General features: G+C 38.9%; 1 pseudogene; it reads left to right on the top strand.

The window, feature by feature from the left end:
• Positions 1-3,952: 3,952 nt before the first annotated feature.
• Positions 3,953-4,885, top strand: LOC126058393 (olfactory receptor 140-like; annotated as a pseudogene).
• The last annotated feature ends 19,704 nt before the right edge of the window (positions 4,886-24,589 follow it).

Here is a 24,589-nt window from a genome sequence, read left to right as displayed (position 1 = left end):
TGAGAACCCTCGTAAGTACATCTATATATAGGTGTCAGAAAATTAGATTTGACATTCACATTAAAACACTAATCATATGACAAATTCTGCTTCTACCTACTCAATGCCAAAATTAACCCCTAATTCTGGTGGTGGGGTGGTGATGTGCATGTGTGGGTGAAATATCTTATAATCACTTGGATAAAGAATAATAATAATAAAAAAGATTCATGGTGGTGGTTAAAAACCTTGCAGATGAATGAGAGAAAAATGTGTCCTCATCTGTTTTTATAAGTACTTGTTTTGGGGTGGCACAGATAAAGCCTCATAGAAAGTACACTATAAATTTAATAGTCACAGTTATATGTTATGGACTTTCACAGGCAGTAAACATACCCCACTCGTAAAAAATTTCAATAAAATAGTTGATATTCATTGTGCACCTACTTTGGGCCAATTGCAGAGCTAGTAGCCTTGCCTGTCTCACACTCATACTTCAAGCTAATTGTCCACATTTGACAGAAAATAGTTGAGAAGTTCAGACCTTAAACACATTTTATAGAATTACCTTTGTTAGCTCTTTATTTCACTGTGAGACCAGGGTTACAAACCACTGACTAACATCAGAAAACTTCCTTACCCTCTTCTTATCTTAGTTATTTCATCTACTAAATAAGGATAATAACAGTGTATGACTCAATATTGATACAAGGATTAAATGTGCCTGCATTTCAAAGGCACTCAAGTAAATATTAGCCGTGTTAATCAAGGCATCTGTACGTGAGGTTGTCTCAGTAAAGGGCAACAATGTCCTTCATGGAGTGAAGTCCAAAACTTTGGAATAATTTTTACTCTTCTTTCTTTCTGACACCTCACATGAAGTCCATCAACAGATACTACTGCAGCTACCTTCATCATACATCTACCTCCACTACGCCCATCCTGGTGCAAATCACCATCGCGTTTCTGTTGAATGGTTACAATATTTTCCTAACTAACCATCTCCCTGCTTCTACTATTGCCCCTCTATAGTCTATTCCCCACACAGTAGCCAGAACAATCATTTCTAAGATTTAGTCAGACCATGCCATTTTGCTGTGCAAAACCTTTCAATGGCTTTGTTTTTCACTTAGAATAAATTCATACCCCTTAAAATGATCTACAAAGCCCTATAAAAACTGCCACTTATCAGTCCTTGTTCATTGCTCTCCAGCCACACTGATCTCCTTTAGACAATGATGCCAACCACATTCCCTTCTCAGAGTGTTTTCACTTACTGATTTTTTTGTCTGGAATGTTCTTTCCTTAGATGTCTTCTTGCATCCTTCTTCACTTCTTTCTAGTCTAGTTCACATGTTCCCTTCTCAATGAAGCCTTCTGTGACTACCTTATAGAAAATAACACCCCACCCCCTGATTCCATATATGCATTACCCTACTTAATTTTCCCCATAGCAGATATTATGACCTGAAATACTATCCACTATCTGTTTTATTTGCTTACTTTCTGTCTTCCCCTCCTAGAATGTACACTACATGAGTGTAGAGACTTTACCTGTTTGTTCACTGCTATCTTTCAACTTTCTAGAGTGTTGGGCAGATAGTAGATGATTCATAAATATTTGGTAAATGACTTATTAAATGGAGCTTAAAGCTATATTTCATTAGGTAATCCTTCTCCCCAGACTCTACAGGTTTTATTTTCATTAATAAGAATATTCATTTTGTCTAATTTTGTGTGGATGTGGAGTTTGGCAGACTGATAAAATGTTCCTTAATATTATATCTTGTTTCTGTTTGACTTCAAAATCTCAAAAAGAGATTTTATAAGTGATTAAAACTACCCCCCCAAATAAAATAAAACAGAAAAACTCATGATGCAATAACACACACAGAAAGAGAATCTGGATTTTTGTGAGTTTTTCAGCTTACTTTCTAAGTAATTCTAATATAAAAAGACAAATACTTTCCCAAAAAAGATAAAACCATGGCTCTCATACAAATTTAAAATGAACACATGGCAAAGCTTTTATTTAACACATTAATTAATGAATGAACCAGGAATATGTCATAATCCATTTAAAGGAGAATCCAGTGTAGCACATTTGTTCAATCAGGGATGTGTAATGAATTTACAAATAGATGCAAAACTGACTTTATCCACAATGATTGAGGGAAATCAATTGAACCTCCATCAGACAACATTTTCAGTTTTATGGACAGAAATTATTTGTGTATCAGTTTTCTATAACTCAAAGAGTTATAAAATAGTTCAAAGACAGTGAAAGGCATAAGCCTCACAGAATCATGTAGCCCCAAGAGGAGTGCTATACATAACACATAGCTTTCATTGAAGATCACCAGTAATCTTTATATTTCAAAGTCTTTCAAAGTTTTTTCCTCACAGAAGTTAAATTTCTTTAGCAGCTATACATCAAAAGAAGTAGAGATTATTTTTAAATAATGTAAAATTATATAAAGGGAAAACTATTATTCCATTTATTTCTATTATTTACAAAGGAAAAGTGCAAACTTTCTATATCCATTGGGGTCTTCACAGGAAACAGCATACTCAAAATGGCAGATTAAAAAAATTTAAAGAAGATTATTTATCAAGGTATGAAAAAGTTTAAGGGGAATTAATTAGGGATGGTGATAAAGCATTCCGCGCCTAGCTACCAGTAGGAAACCATTGCCACAATTATGGCTGAGGGAATGAGCGGAATAAATGATTACAAAAGGAAATAGGAGAGTAGGAGACGCCTACCCAACAAGTCCTGTGACCCTAGTTTAAGGTACCCTGTTACTGATAAACCACGGGAGGGACCCAGGAGAATAAACCCTGACATTCTTTTCTTCCCACCCTGTCCTCTAACATTCATCTAGTACTTCCTGTTGACCAGAGAAGAAGGAGGCCTGGTTGAGGAACACCGTGGAAGCCCTCCATGGAGGAGAAGAGTGAGAATGTATCTGAAGGGCTGAAAGGAGTATATCTTGCTCACTTTTCAACACTTTATTAAATTGTTTTTCTTGGTAAGATGGTGAGCACTCCTATTTTGGAAAAGAGAGAACACAGGAGAAATAAGTAAATTGTCTTCCAATTTATTTGTACACGTAATGTTTATTGACCTCCACTCTGGGTCAAACATTAAAGTAGATCTGGGGATAAGAGGTGAAGAAGGCAGATACAGTTTTCCTTCTCTGTGGCTTATTTAAAGGGTTTTTGAATGGAAGAGTGAGGTGATTTGGTCTTAATCTGTATATCAACAGTGTGTAAAACAAGAACTAAGAGTTGGTTAGAAGCCATAGCTCTTAACCACTGCCCCACCACGGCCCCTCATATACAGGTATATATATATATACACATATATACTTATGTGTGTGTGTGTTTCTATGTGTATGTGTTGTTTTTGTTGTGTGTTGTGGGGTTGATTTTTACTATAGTGACCCTATACGACACAGTAGAACTGCCCCATAGGGTTTCCTAGGCTAAAATCTTTATGAGAGCAGATGGCCAGGTCTTTTCTCCCACAGAGTGATTCATAGGTTTGAACTGCCAATCTTTTGGTTAGCAGCTGAGTGCTTAACTGTTGTGGCACCAGGGCTCCACACCCACACATAGATGAGTTCCCTAACATTTCTTGCTGGCTGAGAAGGAATTAGGTTTATTACATGATGAGCTCCCTCTTCCTGGATATCCTCCAGCAAATGTCCAGTGACCACTTGTCAGAATATGTTGTAGATGGCATCCCAGCACCAATAGAAAAAGCTGGATTAGACAGCCTCAATGGTTCTAATCTTTTTGTAAAATAGAAATTGCTTGTTTTTTTCTCTTCTTGTGTACCATAAGGAAAAGAGTTTGTATTATTAAAATGCTTTGTTCTTATTTGCAAACCCAAAATCTCATCACCCTGCTTTAATAATGTTGTCTTTACAGGATAATCTCAATTTCTGTGTCCATCATCACCACTGAAATGAAAGAAAACAGGATGAATGTGACTGATTTAATTCTAATAGGACTTACACAGAATCCTCAGATGCAGAGAATTCTAGTTGTTGTTCTGTTTATCACCTACATTGTCACTGTTACAGGAAACCTGCTCATTGTGGTCACCATAATCTACAGTCAGACATTTAAAACCCCAGTGTATTTCTTCCTGGCCTTCTTATCTTTGATAGATGCCTGCTACTGCTCTTCCATAATCCCTAAAATGCTAGCTGACTTGCTCTCTGAGACAAAAACCATCTCCTTCAGTGGCTGCATGACACAGATCTTTATTGAACATTTCTTAGGTGGTTCTGAGGTTGCCCTCCTTGTGGTCATGGCCTATGACCGTTATGTGGCCATCTGTAGACCTCTGCACTATGTGACCATCATGAACCATCATGTATGCTGCCTTTTGGTGGGGGTGTCTTGGACAGTGGGTTTTTTCCACTCTATTGGACAGATTCTTGTCACTTTCTGGCTCCCATTCTGTGGCCCCAACATTATGCATCACTTCACTTGTGACGTCTTTCCCCTGATACAACTTGCCTGCACAGACACTTTCCTTGTGGGTCTCTTGATTGCTGCCAATGTTGGGGTAATCTGTGTAATAACCTTTGTAATGTTGTCGATATCCTATGTTGCTATCCTATATTCCTTGAGGACTCAGAGCTCTGCAGGGAGGAAAAAGGCCCTCTCTACCTGTGGTTCCCACATCACTGTTGTTGTCTTGTTCTTTGTGCCCTGTATTTATATATATATGTGACCAGTAGCCACCTTCTCCATGGATAAAGCCATAACTGTCTTGTATACTCTTGTCACTCCCATGTTAAATCCCATTATCTACACAGTAAGGAATGCAGAAGTAAAAAATGCCATCAAAATGTTACTGAATAGAAATGTAATTTCAGATAATAAATGACCCAATATGAAGATTTTATTTCTATCATAATCTTTACATTTTTGTTTTATGTTACATACATATATGTGTAAGAATGTATATGTTTGTGTGTGTATATATATATGTAGCTCTTTCTCACATTTATCACTTAACTTCTATAGAACCTTTGTGCAAGAATGGCATGGAGGTGGTGTCTGACCTTCTCTATCTTCACAAAGAGGAAGAAGAATCAAAATTAGCAAACCCAGCCTGATTCCTTGCTGAAGTCAGGCATGCCTCCTCTCTCCACCATCTTTACTAATTCTGACACCAGCTGCCCCTCCTATGGCACTCTCTACTTCTCTGCTGGGTTCAATAATTCATTGCAATGGCCACACAGAACTCACAGAAAATACCCACTATTATGGTGTTTATTAGGGAAGTAACAGTTACAATTCAGTCCCAAGAACATTCAAGATACAGTTCTTCCATAAGAACAGCCTCTTTCCAGCTGTGCTGAAAGGCATCCCTCTCCCTGTTCCTAGACATATGCCCAAAAGCACTCAACTTTCTCCATGAGCCTGGAAACCCACCGGGCAGTTGCCTGCTGCTGGGTGTCTCCTGCTGGGTCTTTTCTGCCACTGCTTCTCACCATCTTCAGGGTTGCAGCTCACTCTCTCTGTTGGTCTCCTGCTTCCAGGAGCTTCTCAGCACAGGGACCCCGGGTCCAAAAGGCGTGCTGGCTCCTGGCTGTTCTTCCTTGGCAGGTGTGGAATCTTCTTTTTCCCCCTCTGGGGTGGCTGATTTCAAGCCCAGCAGGATGGCAAACCTGACCAATCCCTTTGGTGGGCCATAATTACTCTACCACTCAATCACACCAATCACTTGGGTGGGGATTACAAGACCATGGCTATAAAGTCCTCACAAAAGTCACCCATCACACCACACTTTGCAACAATTATTCTGATTTCACAGATGAAGAGAAATAAAGTTAAAAGAGGTTAAATGATCAGCCCAAAGTCCGAGTCAGAGCTATTTCGATTTTTTTTTTAATTTTATTAAGCTTCAAGTGAACGTTTACAAATCCAAACAGTCTGTCACATATAAGTTTACATACATCTCACTCCCTACTCCCACTTGCTCTCCCCCTCTTGAGTCAGCCCTTTCAGTCTCTCCTTTCGTGATAATTTTGCCGGCTTCCCACTCTCTCTATCCTCTCTTCTTCCCTCCAGAGAAGAGTTGCCAACACAATCTCAAGTATCCACCTGATATAATTAGCTCACTCTTCATCAGCGTCTCTCTCCCACCCGCTGACCAGTCCCTTTCGTGTCTGATGAGTTGTCTTCGGGGATGGTTCCTGTCCTGTGTCAACAGAAGGTCTGGGGAGCATGGCCGCTGGGATTCCTCCAGTCTCAGTCAGACCATTAAGTTTGGTCTTTTTATGAGAATTTGGGGTCTGTATCCCACTGATCTCCTGCTCCCTCAGGGGTCCTCTGCTGTGCTCCCTGTCAGGGCAGTCATCGATTGTGGCCGGGCACCAACTAGTTCTTCTGGTCTCAGGATGATGTAGGTCTCTGGTTCATGTGGCCCTTTCTGTCTCCTGGGCTCTTAGTTGTCGTGTGACCTTGGTGTTCTTCATTCTCCTTTGATCCAGGTGGGTTGAGACCAATTGATGCATCTTAGATGGCCGCTTGTTAGCATTTAAGACCCCAGATGCCACATTGCAAAGTGGGATGCAGAATGATTTCATAATAGAATTATTTTGCCAATTGACTTAGAAGTCCCCGCAAACCACGTTCCCCAGACCCCCGCCCTTGCTCCGCTGACCTTTGAAGCATTCATTTTATCCCGGAAACTTCTTTGCTTTTGGTCCAGGCCAATTGAGCTGACCTTCCAAGTATTGAGTGTTGTCTTTCCGTTCACCTAAAGCAGTTCTTATCTACTGATTAATCAATTAAAAACTCTCTCCCACCCTCCCTCCCTCCCCCCCTCGTAACCACAAAAGTATGTGTTCTTCTCAGGTTTACTATTTCTCAAGGTCTTATAATAGTGGTCTTATACAATATTTGTCCTTTTGCCTCTGACTAATTTCACCCAGCATAATGTCTTCCAGGTTCCTCCATGTTATGAAATGTTTCAGAGATTCGTCACTGTTCTTTATCGATGCGTAGTATTCCATTGTGTGAATATACCACAATTTATTTACCCATTCATCCATTGATGGACACCTTGGTTGCTTCCAGGTTTTTGCTATTGTAAACAGAGCTGCAATAAACATGGGTGTGCATAGATCTGTTTGTGTGAAGGCTCTTGTATCTCTAGGGTATATTCCGAGGACTGGGATTTTGGGTTGTATGGTAGTTCTATTTCTAACTGTTTAAGATAACGCCAGATAGATTTCCAAAGTGGTTGTACCATTTTACATTCCCACCAGCGGTATATAAGAGTTCCAATCTCTCCGCAGCCTCTCCAACATTTATTATTTTGTGTTTTTTGGATTAATGCCAGCCTTGCTGGTGTGAGATGGAATCTCATCGTAGTTTTAATTTGCATTTCTCTTAATGGCTAATGATCAAGAGCATTTTCTCATGTATCTGTTGGCTGCCTGAATATCTTCTTTAGTGAAGTGCGTGTTCATATCCTTTGCCCACTTTTTGATTGGGTTGTTTCTCTTTTTGTGGTTGAGTTTTGACAGAATCATATAGATTCTAGAGATCAGGCACTGGTCGGAGATGTCATAGCTGAAAATTCTTTCCCAGTCTGTAGGTGGTCTTTTTACCCTTTTGGTGAAGTCTTTAGATAAGCATAGGTGTTTGATTTTTAGGAGCTCCCAGTTATCGGGTTTCTCTTCATCATTTTTGGTAATGTTTTGTATTCTGTTTATGCCTTGTATTAGGGCTCCTAGGGTTGTCCCAATTTTTTCTTCCATGATCTTTATCGTTTTAGTCTTTATGTTTAGGTCTTTGATCCACTTGGAGTTAGTTTTTGTGCATGGTGCAAGGTATGGGTCCTGTTTCATTTTTTTGCAAATGGATATCCAATTATGCCAGCACCATTTGTTAAAAAGGCTATCTTTTCCCCAATTAATTGACACCGGTCCTTTGTCAAATATCAGCTGCTCATACGTGGATGGATCTATGTATGGGTTCTCAATTCTGTTCCATTGGTCTATGTGCCTGTTGTTGTACCAGTACCAGGCTGTTTTGACTACTGTGGCTGTATAATAGGTTCTGAAATCAGGTAGAGTGAGGCCTCCCACTTTCTTCTTCTTTTTCAGTAGTGCTTTGCTTATCCGGGGCTTCTTTCCCTTCCATATGACATTGATGATTTGTTTCTCTATCACCTTAAAATATGACATTGGAATTTGGATCGGAAGTGCGTTAAATGTATAGATCACTTTTGGTAGAATAGACATTTTTACTATGTTAAATCTTCCTATCCATGAGCAAGGTATGTTTTTCCACTTAAGTATGTCCTTTTGAATTTCTTGTAGTAGAGCTTTGTAGTTTTCTTTGTATAGGTCTTTTACATCCTTGGTAAGATTTATTCCTAAGTCTCTTATCTTCTTGGGGGCTACTGTGAATGGTATTGATTTGGTTATTGCCTCTTCGGTGTTCTTTTTGTTGATGTAGAGGAATCCAAGTGATTTTTGTATGTTTATTTTATAACCTGAGACTCTGCCAAACTCTTCTATTAGTTTCAGTAGTTTTCTGGAGGATTCCTTAGGGTTTTCTGTGTATATAATCATGTCATCTGCAAATAGTGATAACTTTACTTCCTCCTTGCCAATCCGGATACCTTTTATTTCTTTGTCTAGCCTAATTGCCCTGGCTAGGACTTCCAGCACGATGTTGAATAAGAGCTGTGATAAAGGGCATCCTTGTCTGGTTCCCATTCTCAAGGGAAATGCTTTCAGGTTCTCTCCATTTAGAGTGATATTGGCTGTTGGCTTTGCATAGATGCCCTTTATTATGTTGAGGAATTTTCCTTCAATTCCTATTTTGGTAAGAGTTTTTATCATAAATGGGTGTTGGACTTTGTCAAATGCCTTTTCTGCCTCAATTGATAAGATCATGTGGTTTTTGTCTTTTGTTTTATTTATGTGATGGATTACATTAATGGTTTTTCTGGTATTAAACCAGCCTTGCATACCTGGTATAAATCCCACTTGATCATGGTGAATTATTTTTTTGATATGTTGTTGTATTCTATTGGCTAGAATTTTGTTGAGGATTTTTGCATCTATGTTCATGAGGGATATAGGTCTATAATTTTCTTTTTTTGTAATGTCTTTACCTGGTTTTGGTATCAGGGAGATGGTGGCTTCATAGAATGAGTTGGGTAGTATTCCGTCATTTTCTATGCTTTGGAATACCTTCAGAAGTAGTGGTGTTAACTCTTCTCTGAAAGTTTGGTAGAACTCTGCAGTGAAGCCGTCCAGGCCAGGGCTTTTTATTTTTGGGAGTTTTTTGATTACCGTTTCAATCTCTTTTTTTGTTATGGGTCTATTTAGTTGTTCTACTTCTGAATGTGTTAGTTTAGGTAGGTAGTGTTTTTCCAGGAATTCATCCATTTCTTCTAGGTTTTCAAATTTGTTAGAGTACGATTTTTCATAATAATCTGAAATGATTATTTTAATTTCATTTGGTTCTGTTGTGATGTGGTCCTTCTCATTTCTTATTCGGGTTATTTGTTTCCTTTCCTGTATTTCTTTAGTCAGTCTAGCCAATGGTTTATCAATTTTGTTAATTTTTTCAAAGAACCAGGTTTTGGCTTTGTTAATTCTTTCAATTGTTTTTCTGTTGTCTAATTCATTTAGTTCAGCTCTAATTTTTATTATTTGTTTTCTTCTGGTGCCAGATGGATTCTTTTCTTGCTCACTTTCTATTTGTTCCAGTTGTAGGGACAGTTCTCTGATTTTGGCTCTTTCTTCTTTTTGTATGTGTGCATTTATTGATATAAATTGGCCTCTGAGCACTGCTTTTGCTGTGTCCCAGAGGTTTTGATAGGAAGTATTTTCATTCTTGTTGCTTTCTATGAATTTCCTTATTCCTTCCTTGATGTCTTCTATAACCCAGTCTTTTTTCAGGAGGGTATTGTTCATTTTCCAAGTATTTGATTTCTTTTCCCTAGTTTTTCTGTTATTGATTTCTAGTTTTATTGCCTTGTGGTCTGAGAAGATGCTTTGTGATATTTCAATGTTTTGGACTCTGCAAAGGTTTGTTTTTTGACCTAATATGTGGTCTATTCTAGAGAATGTTCCATGTGCGCTAGAAAAAAAAGTATATTTTGCAGCAGTTGGGTGGAGAGTTCTGTATAAGTCAATGAGGTCAAGTTGGTTGATTGTTGTAAGTAGGTCTTCCGTGTCTCTATTGAGCTTCTTACTGGATGTCCCGTCCTTCTCGGAAAGTGGTGCGTTGAAGTCTCCTACTATAATTGTGGAGGTGTCTATCTCACTTTTCAATTCTGTTAAAATTTGATTTATGTATCTTGCAGCCCTGTCATTGGGTGCATAAATATTTAATATGGTTATGTCTTCCTGATCAATTGTCCCTTTTATCATTATATAGTGTCCTTCTTTATCCTTTGTGGTGGATTTAAGTCTAAAGTGTATTTTGTCAGAAATTAGTATTGCTACTCCTCTTCTTTTTTGCTTATTGTTTGCTTGACGTATTTTTTTCCATCCTTTGAGTTTTAGTTTGTTTGTGTCTCTAAGTCTAAGGTGTGTCTCTTGTAGGCAGCATATAGATGGATCGTGTTTCTTTATCCAGTCTGTGACTCTCTGTCTCTTTATTGGTGCATTTAGTCCATTTACATTCAGGGTAATTATAGATAAATAAGTTTTTAGTGCTGTCATTTTGATGCCTTTTTATGTGTGTTGTTGACAATTTCATTTTTCCACATACTTTTTTGTGCTGAGGCGTTTTTCTTAGTAAATTGTGAGATCCTCATTTTCATAGTGTTTGACTTTATGTTAGTTGAGTCGTTACGTTTTTCTTGGCTTTTATCTTGAGTTATAGAGTTGTTATACCTTTTTGTGGTTACCTTATTATTTACCCCTATTTTTCTAAGTAAAAACCTAACTTGTATTGTTCTATATCGCCTTGTATCACTCTCCATATGGCAGTTCAATGCCTCCTGTATTTAATCCTTCTTTTTGATTATTGTGATCTTTTACCTATTGACTTCCATGATTCCGTTATGTGTATTTTTTTTAATTAATCTTAATTTGTTTGTTTTTGTGATTTCCCTATTTGAGTTGATTTCAGGACGTTCTGTTTTGTGACCTTGTGTTGTGCTGATATCTGATATTATTGGTTCTCTGACCAAACAATATCCTTTAGTATTTCTTGTAGCTTTGGTTTGGTTTTTGGAAATTCTCTAAACTTGTGTTTATCTGAAAATATCTTAATTTCACCTTCATATTTCAGAGAGAGTTTTGCTGGATATATGATCCTTGGCTGGCAGTTTTTCTCCTTCAGTGTTCTGTATATGTCGTCCCATTCCCTTCTTGCCTGCATGGTTTCTGCTGAGTAGTCTGAACTTATTCTTATTGATTCTCCCTTGAAGGAAACCTTTCTTTTCTCCCTGGCTGCTTTTAAAATTTTCTGTTTATCTTCGGTTTTGGCGAGTTTGATGATAATATGTTTTGGAGTTTTTCTTTTTGGATCAATCTTAAATGGGGTTCGATGAGCATCTTGGATAGATATCCTTTCGTCTTTCATGATGTCAGGGAGGTTTTGTGTCAGGAGTTCTTCAACTATTTTCTCTGTGTTTTCTGTCCCCCCTCCCTGTTCTGGGACTCCAATCACCCGCAGGTTATCCTTCTTGATGGAGTCCCACAGGATTTTTAAGGTTTCTTCATTTTTTTTAATTCTTTTATCTGATTTTTTTTCAGCTATGTTGGTGTTGATTCCCTGGTCCTCCAGATGTCCCAGTCTGCATTCTAATTGCTCGAGTCTGCTCCTCTGACTTCCTATTGCGTTGTCTAATTCTGTAATTTTATTGTTAATCTTTTGGATTTCTACATGTTGTCTCTCTATTCTTGCAACTTATTAATTTTTCCACTATGTTCTTGAATAATCTTTTTGAGTTCTTCAACAGTTTTATCAGTGTGTTCCTTGGCTTTTTCTGCAGTTTGCCTTATTTCATTTGTGATGTCTTGAAGCATTCTGTAGATTAGTTTTTTATATTCTGTATCTGATAATTCCAGGATTGTATCTTCATTTGGGAAAGATTTTGATACTTTTGTTTGGGGGGTTGGAGAATCTTTCATGGTCTGCTTCTTTAAGTGGTTTGATATGGATTGTTGTCTCCGAGCCATCACTGGGAAACTAGTTTTTCCAGAAAATCCGCTAAAAAAAATGCAGTCAGATCCCTATCAGAGTTCTCCCTCTGGCTCAGGCTATTCAGATGTTAATGAAGCCACCTGGGGAGGGTGGGGGAGGGAACAGAGAGATAGGAGAGTAGCACCTCAGAATATAGCCAGAGTTGCTTGTCTTGCTTGGAATGACTATTATATCTGAGATTCCCGTGGGGCGCGTCGCCTATGTGTGCTGGCTGTGTGGAGATTGCCCCCGGGGGGTCTGGCCCGCTGGAGTCATGGTCAGATCCTCCGCTTCCAGCCCCACGCCCAGCGTCAAGGCTCCCCTGCTGGGACGGTGCACTCTCGACTCCAAAATCAGTCGCTGCCTCCCGGGGACTTCTCGTCCCTCCCGCCGCGTTGCCGTGCCGCCCTCCTGAACCGGTTGGGCCCCGTCCCGGGGTTAGTTCAGGTGGGTGGAGCAGCTCCCCGTGCTTGTGCCGTGACTGAGTGTTCCAGCTGGGACGCTGCTCTCCCCGCTCCAATACCAGTCGCTGCCTCCCGGGGACTTCTCTTACCGGCTGTGTCCCACGCCGCCCACCCGAACAAGCTGGGCCCCCTCCCGGGGTTAGTTCAGGGGGGTGGAGCAACTGTCCGTGTTTATGCCGTACCTGCGTCCAGTCCAAATCCCGGGGGACGGTTCCCCGGCTGGGACGCTGCTCTCCCCACTCCAAGACCAGTCACTGCCTCCCGGGGACTTCTCCTACCGGCTGCGTCCCACGCCGCCCATGGAACCGGCTGGTCCCCCTCCTGGGGTTAGTTCAGGGGGGTGGAGGAGCTCTCTGTGCTTGTGCCGTACCTGACTGGTACGCTGGCTTCAGGCTCTGGAAACAATCGCTGCTTTCCCGTATTAGTTCATTCTCTGTCTCTAAATCTGTGTTTGTTGTTCAGGGTTCGTAGATTGTTATGTATGTGATTGATTCACTGGTTTTTCTGTGTCTTTGTTGTAAGAGGGATCCGAGGTAGCGTCTGCCTAGTCCGCCATCTTGGCTCCGCCTCCTATTTGGATTGTTTTAATTCCAAATCCCATGCTCTTTCAACCATTTCAGAAGGTATCAGAATCAAAGGCAGCATTTATATCAAAGCCTTTCTTGTTTTGTTACGAATTGAAAGTTCTCTTCTCTAATTGCAGAGTTGTGTAACAGACCTGCACGTGTAAGCTGTTGGCACTCAGAACCTGTATTGCCTACTGGTATCTAGGACAGTGCAGAATACAGTTTAGAAAGAAAATACTCGCTAACACTCTCTCAGTACACTGTCAATATACCAGTGCTTAAAATTATATGGGCTTCTTGTTTAGTTGAGTAAAAGTTGTCAGTAATAAAAATTAATTGCATTTAAACCTATGTGAAAATTTTAAGTGTCCTTTGGTGGTCACAGTGACCCTATAAAACTGAAATTGAGTTAGTGTTATTATGTTACAGATAAAAAAATGGGTAGGGTTGTAAAATTTAAATAATTAGATCATAGAACAAATAAGTCAGCCTTGAGCTCAAATATTCTCACTTCACATCCTGTGAACTTTTCATTATATGTATACTTCTCTGGTGCTGGTACTTAGTTATGGTCTGTTTTTTTAAAAACTTTTTTTTTTCAATTGTATGTCATACCTATTGCCGTTGAGTTGATGCTGTACTCTTGGTGACCCTGCAGTACCCTATAGACTAAAGAGCGACTGATGCATTTTAACTGCTGAACTTTTGGTTAGCAGCCAAACTCTTCTTAACTACTACTCCACCAGGGCTCCATATTTGGTAGGAAGTGACATTTTATTAGATATAAAATCATTAAAAACAAACAAACAGATTGCCGTCTAGCCGATTTGGACTCATAGAAACGCTATAGGACAGATTAGAGCTGCCCCACAGCATTTCCAAGGAGTGGCTTGTGGACTCAAACTGCCGACCTTTTGGTTAGCAGCTGTATCTCTTAACCACTGGGCCACCAGGACTCCTTAGTGGTAATTAAGTGCAGATTTTTTTCAAAAGCACATGGTAACATAACAATTTCACTGTTAAAATTTGGCTATATAATTAGTTACTGGAATCTAACATTGTTAAGTATATATCTGAGACTCCTCTGGCAAACTGCTTAAGAGATGGCTTAAGCATAAGGCTTACCAGAAAAGAGAAATCATTACTCCTCAGTTGCTCAAAGGAAGATTTCTCAGCTAAACAACTTACCTAACTCATAAGAGTTTGTTGCAAATAACTTCTGATTCTTTTAAAAAATGAAGTCTGCTACCATAAGACAAATGTATGTCATAGTGTTTTTATAGCTACCTGTTTCTACCATCTCATGGGTATCATATGTTTTACTGAAGAAGTCAGAGGACTCTATGATGTAACAATATTTGGCAAGGCTATTATGATTCTGAAACTCAATGGTGGTTAAGAACATCAGCTTCAGGGTTAGTAGACATGGGTTTTCTTTCTCACTGTGCCGCCATCTCATTGCATGGTCTTAAACAGGTCTCACAATTTCTATAGGCAGTTCACTTAGGTACTTTGGAAAGTGTCTTAGTAATCTAGTGCTGCTGTAAAAGAAGTACCCCAAGTGGATAGCTCCAATAAAGAGAAATTTATTCTCTCACAGTCTGGTAGGCTGGAAGCCCAAAATTCAGGGCATCAGCTCCAGGGGAAGGTTTTCTCTGTCGACACTGGAGGAAGGTCCTTGTCATCAATCTTCTCCTGGACTAGGAGCTTCTCTGCACAGGAACCCTGGGTCCAAAAGTCATGCTCTGCTCCCGGCACTGCTTTCTTGCTGGTATGAGTTCCCTCACTCTCTGCTTCCTTCCCTTTCATTTCGTCTCTTGTAAGATAAAAGGTTGTCAGGTCACACCCCAGGGAAACTCCCTTTACACCGAATCACAGATGTGACCTGAAGAAGGGTGTTACATCACACACTAATCCTCTTTTACCACGGGTAGAGATTATGATTTAAAACACAGAAGATATTGTAACAATTGAGCAGGAATGTGATAGTGGTTTGCACCAGGGTGGGAGTAGCGGAAGTAGATATATTATGATGGTAGCTTCAATAATACCTGCTGATGGACTTGATGTGGGGTGTCAGAAAGAAGGGTAAAAATTATTCCAAAGTTTTGGACTTCACCCTCTGAAAGATAGTATTGCTCTTTATTGAGACAACTTCATGTACAGATGCCATGATTAACATGGCTAACTTTTACGTGACTGCTTTTCAAATGCCAAGCACATTTAATCCTTGTGTCAATATTGAGTCATATACTGTTATAGTAGATGAAATAACTAAGATAGCAAGAGGGTAAGGAAGTTTTTTGACTTTAGTCACTAGGTCATACCCCTAGTCTTACACTGAAATAAAGAGCTAACAAAGGTAATTCTGAAAATGTTTTTAATCTCTGAACCCCCCTACTATTTTCTGTCAAATGAGGACAACTAGCTTGAAGTATGGCTGTGAGAGTGACAAGGCTACTAGCTCTGCAATTGGCCCAAAGTAGGTGTACAATCAATGTCAACTACTTTTATCGGCTATTGAAATTTTTAAGAGTAAAACCAAAACCCACTGCAGGTGAGTCGATTTCGACTCATAGCAACCCTATAGGACAGAGTAGAACTGCCCCATATGGTTTCCAAGGAGTGTCTGGTGGATTCAAACTGCTGACCTTTTGGTTAGCAGCTATAGCTCTTAACCACTACACCACTAGGGTATCTATGTTTACTGCCTATGAAAGTGGATAACATGACTGTGACTATTAAAATTATAGTGTTCTTTCTGTGAGGTTATAACTGTGCCACCCCAAAACACCTAGTTATCATAAAGAATGCGGACACATTTTTCTCTCATTTATCTGCAATCTACATTTACTTCTTCTTTATGAAAGGTTTTTAAACACCCAACATGAATCTTTTTTTCTTCTCTATCAGAGTAATTACAAGCTATTTCACACAGACACATACACACAAGCACATGCACATAACCACCAACACCACCACCACTATCACCAGAATTAATGGTTAATTTTGGCAGTAGATAAAGGCAAAATTTGTCACATGATTACTGTTTTAATGTGAATGTCACATCTAATTTTCTGACATTAACATGTAGATTTACTTACAAGCATTCTCACTCACTGATGCCCTCCCCTTCAATCCCACTTTTTTTTTTTTTTAAATAATGACAACATTTATTTTGTGTATGACTGTAATCAGAGTAGGGCTTGGTGAGAACAGCTCATCTGTATTCCAGTTGGCCTTTGTTGGGGTGGCTTGAAAGCTGGGGGCTAGAATCATCTGGAGGCACTCACTCACAGTTGATGATTGGTGTTGACTGGCCTACCCGAGCTGTTGGCCAGAACACCTTCACGTGGCCTCTATATGTACCTTGGGCTTCCTCACAACATGGTGGCTGAGTTCCAAGGGTGAGCCTCCCAAGAGAGAGAGTCAGGTGAAGGCTGTATTACCTTTTCTGGTCAAGCCTCTGCAGTATTGCTTACACTGCATTTTTTTTTATTATTTTTATTGAGCTTCAAGTGAACGTTTACAAATCAAGTCAGACTGTCACATATAAGTTTATATACACCTTACTCCATACTCCCACTTGCTCTCCCCCAATGAGTCAGCCTTTCCAATCTCTCCTTTCGTGACAGTTTTGTCAGCTTCCAACCCTCTCTACCCTCCCATCCCCCCTTCAGACAGGAGATGCCAACACAGTCTTAAGTGTCCCCCTGATACAAATAGCTCACTCTTCATCAGCATCTCTCTCCTACATACCGTCCAGTCCCTTCCATGTCTGATGAGTTGTCTTCGGGAATGGTTCCTGTCCTGGGCCAACAGAAGGTTTGGGGACCATGACCGCTGGGATTCCTCTAGTCTCAGTCAGACTATTAAGTATGGTCTTTTTGTGAGAATTTGGGGTCTACATCCCACTGATCTCCTGCTCCCTCAGGGGTTCTCTATTGTGCTCCCTGTCAGGGCAGTCATCGGTTTTGGCTGGGCACCAACTAGTTCTTCTGGTCTCAGGATGATGTAACTCTCTTGTTCCTGTTGCTCTTTCTGTCTCTTGGGCTCATAGTTATCGTGTGACCTTGGTGTTCTTCATTCTCCTTTGATCCAGGTAGTTTGAGACCAATTGATGCATCTTAAATGGCCGCTTGTTAGCATTTAAGACCCCAGAAGCCACATTTCAAAGCGGGGTGCAGAATGTTTTCATAATAGAGTTTATTATGCCAATTGACTTAGAAGTCCCCTTAAACCATGGTCCCCAAACCCCCGCCCTTGCTCCGCTGACCTTTGAAGCATTCATTTTATCCCGGAAACTTCTTTGCTTTTGCTCCAGTCCAGTTGAGCTGACCTTCCCTGTGTTGAGTATTGTCCTTCCCTTCACCTAAAGTAGTTCTTTTCTACTAACTAATCAGTAAAAAACCCTCTCCCACCCTCCCTCCCTCCCCCCTCGTAACCACAAAAGTATGTGTTCTTCTCAGTTTATACTATTTCTCAAGATTTTATAATAGTGGTCTTATACAATATTTGTCCTTTTGCCTCTGACTGATTTCACTCAGCATAATGCCTTCCAGGTTCCTCCATGTTATGAAATGTTTCACAGATTCTTCACTGTTCTTTATCGATGCGTAGTATTCCATTGTGTGAATATACCACACTTTATTTACCCATTCATCCGTTGATGGACACCTTGGTTGCTTCCAGGTTTTTGCTATTGTAAACAGAGCTGCAATAAACATGGGTGTGCATATATCTGTTTGTGTGAAGGCTCTTATTTCTCTAGGGTCTATTCCGAGGAGTGGGATTTCTGGGTTGTATGGTAGTTCTATTTCTAACTGTTTAAGATAACGTCAGATAGATTTCCAAAGTGGTTGTACCATTTTACATTCCCACCAGCAGTGTATAAGAGTTCCAGTCTCTCCGCAGCCTTTCCAACATTTATTATTTTGTGTTTTTTGGATTAATGCCAGCCTTGTTGGAGTTAATGATTCCATCTCATCATAGTTTTAATTTGCATTTCTCTAATGGCTAATGATCGAGAGCATTTTCTCATGTATCTGTTAGCTGCCTGAATATCTTCCTTAGTGAAGTGCGTGTTCATATCCTTTGCCCACTTCTTGATTGGGTTCTTTGTCTTTTTGTAGTTGAGTTTTGACAGAATCATATAGATTTTAGAGATCAGGCACTGGTCGGAGATGTCATACCTGAAAATTCTTTCCCAGTCTGTAGGTGGTCTTTTTACCCTTTTGGTGAAGTCTTTAGATGAGCATAGCTGTTTGATTTTTAGGAGCTTCCAGTTATCTGGTTTCTCTTCGTCATTATTGGTAATGTTTTGTATTCTGTTTATGCCTTGTATTAGGGCTCCTAAGGTTGTCCATATTTTTTCTTCCATGATCTTTATTATTTTAGTCTTTATGTTTAGGTCTTTGATCCACTTGGAGTTAGTTTTTGTGCATGGTGTGAGGTATGGGTCCTGTTTCTTTTTTTTTGCAAATGGATATCCAGTTATGCCAGCACCATTTGTTAAAAAGACTGTCTTTTCCCCAATTAATTGACATTGGGCCTTTGTCAAATATCAGCTGCTCATATGTGGATGGATTTATATCTGGGTTCTCAATTCTTTTCCATTGGTCTATGTACCTGTTGTTGTACCAATACCAGGCTGTTTTGACTACTGTGGCTGTATAATAGGTTCTGAAATCAGGTAGAGTGAGGCCTCCCACTTTCTTCTTCTTTTTCAGTAATGCTTTACTTATCCGAGGCTTCTTTCCCTTCCATATGAAGTTGGTGATTTGTTTCTCCATCACATTAAAAAATGCAGTTGGAATTTGTATCGGAAGTGCATTGTATGTATAGATGGCTTTTGGTAGAATAGACATTTTTACTATGTTAAGTCTTCCTATCCATGAGCAAGGTATGTTTTTCCACTTAAGTAGGTCCTTTTTAGTTTCCTGTAGTAGTACTTTGTAGTTTTCTTTGTATAGGTCTTTTACATTTTTGGTAAGATTTATTCCTAAGTATTTTATCTTCTTGGGGACTACTGTAAATGGTATTGATTTGGTTATTTTCTCTTCGAAGTTCTTTTTGTTGATGTAGAGGAATCCAAGTGATTTTTTTATGTTTATCTTATAACCTGAGAGTGTCAAACTCTTCTATTAGTTTCAGTAGTTTTCTGGAGGATTCCTTAGGGTTTTCTGTGTATAAGATCATGTTATCTGAAAATAGAGATAATTTGACTTCCTCCTTGCCAATCCGGATGCGCTTTATTTCTTTGTCTAGCCTAATTGCTCTGGCTAGGACCTCTACCACAATGGTGAATAAGAGCGGTGATGAGGGGCATCCTTGTCTGCTTCCCATTCTCAAGGGAAATGCTTTCAGGCTCTCTCCATTTAGAGTGATGTTGGCTGTTGGCTTTGTATAGATGCCCTTTATTATGTTGAGGAATTTTCCTTCAATTCCTATTTTGGTGAGAGTTTTTTTTATCATAAATGGGTGTTGAACTTTGTCAAATGCCTTTTCTGCATCAATGGATAAGATCATGTTGTTTTTGTCTTTTGTTTTATTTATATGGTGGATTACATTAATGGTTTTTATAACATTAAACCAGGCTTGCATACCTCGTCTAAATCCCACTTTGTCATGGTGGATTAATTTTTTGATATGTTGTGGAATTCTATTGGCTAGAATTTTGTTGAGGATTTTTGCATCTATGTTCATGAGGCATATACGTCTGTAATTTTCTTTTTTTGTGATGTCTTTACCTGGTTTTGGTATCAGGGAAATGGTGGCTTCATAGAATGAGTTAGGTAGTATTCCATCATTTTCTATGCTTTGAAATACCTTTAGTAGTAGTGGTGTTAACTCTTCTCTGAAAGTTTCATAGAACTCTAAAGTAAAGCCGTCCGGGCTAGGGCTTTTTTTGTTGGGAGTTTTTTGATTACAATTTCAATCTTTTTTTTTTTGTTGTTGTTATGGATCTATTTAGTTGTTCTACTTCTGATTGTGTTAGTTTAGGTAGGTAGTGTTTTTCCAAGAATTCATCCATTTCTTCTAGGTTTGCAAATTTGTTAGAGTACAATTTTTTGTAATAATCTGATATGATTCTTTTAATTTCAGTTGGGTCTGTTGTGATGTGGCCCATCTCGTTTCTCGTTAGGATTATTTGTTTCCTTTCCTGTATTTCTTTAGTCAGTCTGGCCAATGGTTTATCAATGTTGTTATTTTTTTCAAAGAACCAGCTTTTGGCTTTGTTAATTCTTTCAATTGTTTTTCTGTTGTCTAATTCATTTAGTTCAGCTCTAATTTTTATTATTTGTTTTCTTCTGGTGCCTGATGCACTCTTTTGTTGCTCAGTTTCTATTTGTTCAAGTTGTAGGGACAGTTCTCTGATTTTGGCTCTTTCTTCTTTTTGTATGTGTGCATTTATTGATATAAATTGGCCTCTGAGCACTGCTTTTGCTGTGTCCCAGAGGTTTTGATAGGAAGTATTTTCATTCTCGTTGCATTCTATGAATTTCTTTATTCCCTCCTTAATGTCTTGTATAACCCAGTGTTTTTTGAGCACGGTATTGTTCATTTTCCAAGTATTTGATTTCTTTTCCCTAATTTTTCTGTTACTGATTTCCACTTCTATGGCCTTGTGGTCTGAGAAGATGCTTTGTAATATTTCGATGTTTTGGATTCTGGAAAGGTTTGTTTTATGACCTAATATGTGGTCTATTCTAGAGAATGTTCCATGTGCGCTAGAAAAAAAAGTATACTTTGCAGCAGTTGGGTGGAGAGTTCTGTATAGATCAGTGAGGTCAAGTTGGTTGATTGTTGTAATTAGGTCTTCCATGTCTCTATTGAGCTTCTTACTGGCTGTCCTGTCCTTCTCCGAAAGTAGTGTGTTGAAGTCTCCTACTATAATTGTGGAGGTGTCTATCTCACTTTTCAGTTCTGTTAAAGTTTGTTTTATGTATCTTGCAGCCCTGTCATTGGGTGCATAAATATTTAATATGGTTGTATCTTCCTGGTCAATTGTTCCCTTTATCATTATGTAATGACCTTCTTTATCCTTTTTGGTGGATTTAAGTTTAAAGCCTATTTTGTCAGAAATTAATATTGCTACTCCTCTTCTTTTTTGCTTATTGTTTGCTTCATATATTTTTTTCCATCCTTTGAGTTTTATTTTGTTTGTGTCTCTAAGTCTAAGGTGTGTCTCTTGTAGGCAGCATATAGACGGATCATGTTTCTTTATCCAGTCTGAGACTCTCTGTCTCTTTATTGGTGCGTTTAGTCCATTTACATTCAGCATAATTATAGATAAGTATGTGTTTCGTGTTGTCATTTTGATGCCTTTTTATGTGTGTTGTTGACGATTTCATTTTTCCACTTACTTTTTTGTGCTGAGACATTTTTCTTTGTAAATTGTGAGATCCTCATTTTCATAGTATTTGACTTTATGTTTGCTGAGTCGTTACGTTTTTCTTGGTTTTTATTTTGAGTTATGGAGTTGTTATACCTCTGTGGTTACCTTAATATTTACCCCTATTTTTCTAAGTAAAAACCTAACTTGTATCGTCCTGTATCGCCTTGTATCCCTTTCCATATGGCAGTTCTATGCCACCTGTATTTAATCCTTCTTTTTGATTTTTGTGATCTTTTACATATTGACTTCAGTGATTCCCTGTTTTGAGCGTTTTTTTTTTTAATTAATCTTAATTTGTTTTTGTGATTTTCCTATTGAGTTGATATCAGGATGTTCTGTTCTGTGACATTGTGTTGTGCTGGTATCTGATATTATTGGTTTTCTGACCAAACAATTTCCTTTAGTATTTCTTGTAACTTTGGTTTGGTTTTTGCAAATTCTCTAAGCATGTGTTTATCTGTAAATATCTTATTTTCACCTTCATATTTGAGAGAGAGTTTTGCTGGATATATGATCCTTGGCTGGCAGTTTTTCTCCTTCAGTGCTGTATATATGTCATCCCATTGCCTTCTTGACCGCATGGTTTCTGCTGAGTAGTCTGAAATTATTCTTTTTGATTCTCCTGTGTGGGAGACCTTTCTTTCATTCCTGTCTGCTTTTAAAATTTTCTCTTTATCTTTGGTTTTGGCAAGTTTGATGATAATGTTTCTTGGTGTTTTTCTTTTTGGATCAATCTTAAATGGGGTTCGATGAGCATCTTGAATAGATATCCTTTCGTCTTTCATGATGTCAGGGAAGTTTTCTGCCAGCAGATCTTCAACTATTCTCTTTGTGTTTTCTGTTATCACTCCCTGTTCTGGGACTCCAATCACAAGCAAGTTATCCTTCTTGATAGAGTCCCACAGGATTCTTTGGGTTTCTTCATTTTTTTTTTTAATTCGTTTATCTGATTTTTTTCCAGCTATATTGGTGTTAATTCCCTGGTCCTCCAGATTTCCCACTCTGCATTCTAATTGCTCGAGTCTGCTCCTCTGACTTCCTATTGCTTTGTCTAATTCTGTAATTTTATTGTTAATCTTTTGGATTTCTGAATGCTGTCTCTCTAGGGATTCTTGCAGCTTATTAATTTTTCCATTATGTTCTTGAATAATGTTTATTAATTCTTCAACTGCTTTATCAGTGTGTTCCTTGGCTTTTTCTGTAGCTTCCTTATTTCATTTCTGAGGTCATTCCTGATGTCTTGAAGCATTCTGTAAATTAGTTTTTTATATTCTGTATCGATAATTCCAGGATTGTATCTTCATTTGGGAAATATTTTGATTCTTTAGTTTGGGGGGTTGTAGAAGCAGTCATGATCTGCTTCTTTATGTGGTTTGATATCGACTGCTGTCTCTGAGCCATCACTGAGGTATTGTAGTGATTTATTCTATATTTGCTCACTGAGTCTTATCTTGTTTTATTTTCTTTCAATATACGTAGATAGGCTACTAGATTGCGCTGTCTTGATTGTTGTGGCCCTCGACTCACTTATGACCTATTACCAGCTGGTTTGGGCTGTTACCAGGTAGATATGCCTGAGTCCATTCACTATTCTTGAGTAGAATCTGATTTGGGGTCATCAAGTGTGTGATGCACCCTATCACCTATCCACCTTGAGAAGTAGTGGTGATAGTTGTGTGCACCAGATTCTAATAGCAGCTGGGGTTCACACTCCGGGGCAGGGGGCAGGATATTGACAGGCTTCCCCCAAGTGTCAGTGAGGTATGTGTGTCTCTATTCCTAAAGCACCTTGGTGGGTGGGCTCTGCAGCTGTACCTTAGGCCCCCAATGCAAGTACCTCTACAGACTGGTAGGTGTCACCCTCCTTAGACCCCTAAGGCAGGAGGCTAGGTGGTCTGGGGGGAGCTTCAGCCCTCAGTTCCCTGTTGTGGGTCAGTGAGTTCTCTGTTGAATATGCAGAGATATCAGACCCAGGAAAATTGTCTTTCCAGTAAATCCCGCTAAAACAAATGCAGTCAGATCCCTATCAGAAATACCTTTGCATTATAATAGATACTTTTTTCCCTGTAGGGTCAATCCCACTTTTTTATATCTTGTTGCTCAGCATTCCCCGCTCCCAGAAAGATCTCTGCTCTCCACTGGTCTCCATCACCATCTCATGCTTCGTTCTTTTCTCTACTTCCTTTTTTGCAATCTCAGACTGAGTCCTGAGAAAACAAAGGACTGAAGAAATTAAGCCGGCTTTCCCCATAGGAGATATTAAAATGTTTCATAAATTACAAAGCTCTATGTAAAGGTTAAACATTGTTATTACATGCAATGATTAAAAACTAATATTAATTGATTGCTTCTTATATTCTTATATGCTAGGCACTGTGCAAATCACTTCACATAGATTATCTCTTTTATTTTTTTTTATAACACTATATATAGTAGGAAACTTATTCTTTCTATTTTACATGTTGAAAACTTGAGACAACAAAAGATTTGGCCTTTTACCCCAGGACATGTGGTTAATGAGGAGCAGGTCTGAAGACCTAATTCAAGCCTCTCTAGCCTCAAGTCTTTCTTTTGACCTTGATCACTTGTGATTTCTCGTGTAAAAACTTACTTTACCTGGGTAGTTAGCATGATCCTTTTTTAATATTTATGTATCAACACAGGCTTTAACAAGACTCTCATCCTAACGCATGGAGGCATAAGATTAGATTCAAAAAAACACTTAGGGGTTTGAACTATGCCTATCTCTCTATTTCCTCTGAATTTCCCATCTTCCCTTTTAGGAGAATTTAGAATGAGAATTTAGAACTGCTTTTATACTTATTTGGGGTCCTGTTGGCACAGTGGTTAAGAGCTACAGATGTTAACAAAAAGGTCCGCAGTTCAAATCCACCAGCCACTCCTTAGAAACCCTATGGAGCAGTTCTCTTCTGTCCTGTAGGTTCTTTATGAGCCAAAATCAACTCGAAGAAAATGGGTATATACTTACT

Source organism: Elephas maximus, chromosome 14 (genome assembly GCF_024166365.1).
Source record: "Elephas maximus indicus isolate mEleMax1 chromosome 14, mEleMax1 primary haplotype, whole genome shotgun sequence".
Taxonomy (NCBI): Eukaryota; Metazoa; Chordata; class Mammalia; order Proboscidea; family Elephantidae; genus Elephas; species Elephas maximus.
Note: the sequence above shows the minus strand (reverse complement) of the source record. Positions and strands in the feature narration are given on the sequence as shown.